This window comes from Sapajus apella, unplaced genomic scaffold (genome assembly GCF_009761245.1).
Source record: "Sapajus apella isolate SASKATOON/1434 unplaced genomic scaffold, GSC_monkey_1.0 scaffold4260, whole genome shotgun sequence".
NCBI classification, from domain to species: Eukaryota; Metazoa; Chordata; class Mammalia; order Primates; family Cebidae; genus Sapajus; species Sapajus apella.
Window position 1 is genome coordinate 1 of NW_022441186.1, and position 5894 is coordinate 5894.

Below are 5894 nucleotides of genomic sequence, written 5' to 3' on the forward strand. Positions count from 1 at the left end.
ATTTACATAAGTAAAAAAGGGCACACGTTGTTTAAAGATATGTACTTCCAAAGGTGATAAAACAGAAATGAAAGGAAAGGGAACAATTATCATGAAATTCAGGACAGTGGTTGTCCCTGGGAAGGTGCGTAGCAAGGAAGTATGACTGAGGTAGATAATTGAGCAGTTTCTCAGGCATCTGGTGATATTTATTAATCTAGGTAGTAGGTTCATGGGTGTTCACTTATCCTTCTTAAAATGTACATTTTATATATACTTTTGTATGTATTCTGTATTTTACAAAAAATAAAACAAGAAATTATTCTTATAGTCCTTTTCTAGCCCCTGCGGCCTTCTGCTAAAATTCTGTGCTGTTCACATTCTCAATGCCAGCTTCCTTAGCCATCAAATAAAAGGGTCCAGGGGTTTGCAGCAGTTCTTCAGGGCTGCCATACTCTACAATCTTCCCATTGTCTAGGACCATTACCTTGTCCCTGTCCCATGATGGTGTGCAGCCTGTGGGCAATGGTGATCACTGTGCAGTGGGTGAACTCGTTTTGGATGGTCGTCTGAATGAGGTTATCTGTCTCTAGATCCACCGCAGCAGTGGCCTCATCCAGGATCAGGATCTTGGATTTCCGAAGCAGAGCCCCACCCAGGCACAGCAGCTGCCTCTGGCCTATGCTCAGGTTGCCACCGGCCTCTGTTACTTCGTGGGATAACCCAAGTTACAGGCTGGCCACGAAAGACTTGAGGTGAGCCAGCTCCAGGACCTTCCAAATCTCCTCGTCTGAGTAGTTGTTGAAAGGGTCGAGATTCATCCTCAGGCTTCCAGAGAACAGGATGGGGTCAGAGAAACTGGGCTGCAGTGGGTGCAGGAGGAAAGGTTCTGGCTTCTTCCTCAGGCTGTTGGTCCCCAGGACAGATCCACTCTGCTTGGCTGCCTGGGTGTCTGCCTCTCAATACCTTCTCTTTTACTGTGTTTTATCAGAGGATAAAATATACTTTTTATAATTTAAATTAATATTTAAAAACACCCTCAGCTGACGTAGACAGAGCGGAAATGGCGGGGGCTTGCAGAGGCTGTTGATGCCCAGGTGGATGGCACAGGAGCTGACACGATGGGTGACACGAGTTCCGTGAGCTTGGAGGTGAGCCCTGGCAGCCGGGAGACTTCAGTTGCGACACTGTCACCGGGGGTGAGCACCGGTGGCTGGGATGATGGTGACACCCGCAGTGAGCACAGTTACAGTGAGTCAGGTGCCAGCGGCTCTTCTTTTGAGGAGCTGGACATGGAGGGTGAGGGACGTTTGGGGGAGCCACAGCTGGACCCTGAGACTGAACCCCTGGGGATTACCAAGTGGCCCTGGGAGCCCAGTACCCCTGAGAAGGGCAAGGAGTAATCTGTGGCCTGCACCCTCCTGCAGTGCCATTGTTGAGGAACTGAAGAGACTCTCCAGCAGACTCTCTAGACCTCTTCCTCCTTCCTCTGGGGGAGGAGGGGCTCCTGAGGGACCTGACTTCCCCTGCACCAGGCCTCTTGCTAAGCCTTCTCCTCACTGCCCTTTTGGCTCCCAGGGCCAAAGAAGCCAGGGATATATTAATTTAATATATAACATACATTTTAAATACATTTTTTTTCTCACAAGCGTTTTTATTACACTAAAACAACTTGATTCAATAATTACAAGACTTGTACAAAAATTGACAGGGCCCGTGAGGAGGCTTCGGCTGGAACTGGTGACACCTGCCTCTCTCCTCAGACAGACAAAGGAAGCCCCACTCTGCCTTCCAGCAGCAGCCAGCGTGTGTCTGGCATTCCCTGTTCTGCTGCTCCTGTCCTCCCCCTGGGGCAGCAGTTCTTTAGAAACATTCAGCTGTCAAAGGTGAGCACCAGCCCCACAGGCCTGAGCCTTGCAGGCTTAAGGAGCACTTGTTGGCACTGTTAGATCAGCACCTCTCCCAGCTCCAGCCCACTGGCCAGAGAGGGAAAGGGTAGAAAACACAAATCTCACTCTAGAAACACATATACATACACCCCCTGCTACACAGATGATAAAATCCTACAATCATATCTGTGTTCTGGTTTCTGGGTTTTGAACTGGAGCAGAGGTTGGAAGGGAGTAAGGACTCTCCCTTCTGCTTAACATTCACATCAGGAAAAGAAAAGAAAAGAAAAGAAAAGAAAAGAAATGGTGTATTTTGTATACCAGACAAGTCCCACCAGCCCGGGGAGCCCCCAGCTGCCTAACAGTGCCATTCTTTCACAACGAAATTTTCTACAAATCTACGGCACAACCAAGTTTGTAACCTGTGGGTTAGTACGAGGACCGTGTTCATGTATTCTCTCTATCTCTTCTTAAGCTTCATCCAGAGTTCTTTATTTTTGTCTGCTGCCAATGTCGTCTCGCATGCCTACACCCTCGCATGCACGCTGCCCGCATGCCACGTGCCATGCCATAGTCACAGACCCCTTGCTTGGGCCTCACCCAAGGCCAAACTCCAAACACAACCAGAGCTAGCCAAAGAAGCACTTCCTGGGCAGGGCTGCTAGCTCTCCTGCCTCCAGTGTGGGCCGGCTCCTGCAGGGCCCAAAGGCTACATCTCAGTCAGCCTGGGGCTCCTCCCAGGGTCTCACATTCAAGGGCGATTATATTTTAAAAAGAAAAACAGAAAAATGTTTATCACAAAATCAACCCTCACTTCACAGGGTCTGTAAGCCACTCACCGAACTTTGCTTTTCCTGAGAAAGGGTCCCTTCCCAGCCCAGGCACAACAGGGTTGGGCAGGCTCTGATGCCCAGGGCCTCCTCTGGGAGCCTCCCATCTGGGCAGTGGAGCCATAAATGGAATCAAGAGGAGGGCATCCATTTTTTTACAGGAAGAAGGGACTCATGCATAAAAGGGGGTGGGGAGTTCCTGATTTTGAAAATAATTGATTTGTAGCTTCTCTTCTATCAAAACCAACACATCTTCTTTCTGCCAATCCTCTCTCCTCTCCAGACACCTCTCTGGTTCGGGACAAATCCCTCCCTGGGGATGTGCCCCACCCATGTGCCGGCTGAGCTCAGGAACCCCTGCCTGCCCCCCGGGTGGGGCTGCAGCTCTGGCCTCCCAGGCCCATCCTCAACAGCTACACCAGCCAACATCAAGGCCACAAGGGGAACCCAGCCTATGAGGTAGGAAGCCAGGATGCAGAGAGGAACCTGGCCCCTCACCACTGTGCGGGCTGGGGCAGCAAGGCCAACAGTTGCCACTTTACTGGGGCAGGGCATGGTGCTGGCACCCAGGTTCAGCATGGCAGAGCTGGCCAACAGCCTGTGGTCCTTGATCTGCCTCCAGTTCCAAGAGTCCTACAGCCCCCGGCACTGCCTCTGCCCATCTGTCTTTAACAGACTCCAGGGCTGCTTCTGCCATGCAGCGAAGGCTTTGTCTGTTTCAAAGTTTGAGACTCAACTTGAGGGACTGTTTTTGACAATCCCCGCTGACCTTCCCTCCTCATGGTGCCCTGGCCCTGCACCCAGCCTGGCCCAGGGCCAGCTTTGCCTAGCGAGGCTGGAGGGAGCACCAGGACCTGCTGTCTGCTGTCAGCCCCTCTTGGTGCCGGTGCCCTGTTGCTGTGCGTTGTCATCCATTAAGCTGCAAGAGGGACCAAGAGAGAACCACGCAGCCAGCCAGATGCCTGGCCCTGTGCTGGCGCAGACAACGCTGCAGAGCCCGGGGAGCCTGGCCCTAGGACGTGTGTCCGTGGTGACTTTTTTTTTTTTTTGGAATTTTCACAAGGGTGTGAATTTATTCCTAAGCAGTTAAAATGGAAATCTGAGTTTGAAAGTGTAGCATGCTAATACAACATTAAGAGGAAAAGGACAAGTTTAGGATTTTAAACTATGTCCACAGAAGAATAAACAATCTAAGTCTCTTCTCCCCCTTAGGTCAACATTCAAGGAGGGGCTGTAGCCTTGGGCCACCCTCTTGGAGCATCTGGCTGTCGAATTCTTGTGACCCTGTTACACGCGCTGGAGAGAACGGGCAGAAGTCGTGGTGTTGCGGCCCTGTGCATTGGCGGTGGGATGGGAATAGCAATGTGTGTTCAGAGGGCATGAACTTTGAACCACCTCAATTTCTTTTTAAACTAATAAAGTACTAGGGTTATAATATGTGAAATCAGAGGACCAAAGCACAGATGGAAACCATTTCCTACATCACAAAAACCCAAGTTTACAGCTTGGTGTATTTTAATGGATACTCAAGCTACAAGACGACTGCATTTAACATTGTTATAAATAAAGAAACAAGGAGATCAATTATTAAGGGCTCCAGAGTGAACAGCATCTTCATAACTTCCATGTTTATCATCTTTACTTTCTGGATGTAATTTAATAAGATCATCAATTCGAAGAATGGTAATTGCAGCTTCTGTTGCAAATTTCAAACTCTTAACTTTAACTATGGTTGGTTCAAACACCCCTGCTGCTTGTTTGTTGTCTTGAGGTTTACCATTGCTCAAATCAAGACCAATCCATTTTAGGTTTTTACGTTCTGGGTTAAGCTGAGCCTCATTGTGAAAGGCTCTTAATTTTGCAACCAGATCTGTGGAGTCCTAGGCAGCATTAACTGCCAGTGTATTAGGAATAACAAGAAGTGATCTGGCAAACTCTGCAATAGTAAGCTGTTCCCGAGACCCCATGCTGGCTGCATAGTTTTCAAGGTATACAGACAGGGTTGCTTCTACAGCACCCCCACCTGGAACCACAGATTTTGACTACAAAACTCTCTTCACTTCAAAGGGCATCATGTAAATAGCGCTCCATCTCATCACACATGAAATCATTTGCCCCACGTAAGATAATCAATGCGGATGTACGAGTCTTAGTGTTTTTGATTAAGATCAGCTCATCATCACAAATTCTCTCTTGGACCACTTCTTGAGGTTGTGCACTTTACCTTTTAGGTATTAGAGGTGGGAATATGAAGATATATATGTAAGTTTTAGGTATTGAAGTCTTCAAAAATAGTTAACATCATTAAAAACTATTTTGGGTGTTATCATGGTTATTATGCTTTTTTACTTCCTGACTTTAATATTGATAAATAAAGCAAGTTTAATGAATCAACTAAAAAGCTACAAAAAATGTTTTTTAAATGTATATCTTTTATTACCTGTCAGTCTATGTTTTAGGAGAAATGGGAAGCAACAGATCACTGTGTTTTGATGAGTAGGACACATGTTTCCACATTCACAAATGCCTATTGTTGGTCTTTACACATTAGGTACCATTTTTGTCCACACCTCTGTGGCACACTCTGAGGAGCTGGTTGTGGTGGTTTCCAATGAGGGAAGAAGAGAGGAATTTTTTTTCAAAGCAGTTACAGACATGCAGCAAAGGGAAGGTGTGAGGTTGCCACCATGCCTGGCAGGGACGGAGGCAGTTTACTCCAGAATGCGGCCGCTGCAAGAAAAAAAAAAAATTGGCAAGTGCTCCTCCTGCCACGCCAGCTCCGGCCCTGGCGGCGGCCCCAGTCTCGGCCCCAACCTCAGTCCCAGCCCCAGTGCCAACGCCAGCACCAGCTGCAGCTCCACCTTCCACTGGGACTCCAGCCTCATCCTCAGACCCTGTGGCAGCAGCGGCTACGACTGGGGCTCCTGCCCAGACCTCAGCCTCAGCGCAAGCTCCGGCGCAGACCCCAGTGCTCGCTCTGCCTGGTCCCGCTCTCCCAGGGCCCTTTCCCGATGGCCGCGTGGTCAGGCTGCACCCAGTCATTTTGGCCTCCATTGTGGACAGCTACGAGCAACGCAACGAGGGTGCTGCCCGAGTTATCGGGACCCTGCTGGGAACGGTCGACAAACACTCAGTGGAGGTCACCAATGGCTTTTCAGTGCCGCACAATGAGTCAGAAGATGAAGTGGCTGTTGAC

At 49.0% G+C, this 5894-nt stretch overlaps 1 pseudogene across 1 annotated transcript; it reads right to left on the bottom strand.

Annotated features, from left to right (window-relative positions):
- Positions 1-3748: 3748 nt before the first annotated feature.
- LOC116547713 lies at positions 3749-5804 on the bottom strand (annotated as a pseudogene). The gene is made up of 2 exons (XR_004267149.1): positions 5663-5804; positions 3749-4902 (listed from the first exon to the last, which is right to left on the bottom strand). The product of XR_004267149.1 is annotated as a T-complex protein 1 subunit alpha pseudogene (transcript).
- Positions 5805-5894: the final 90 nt, after the last annotated feature.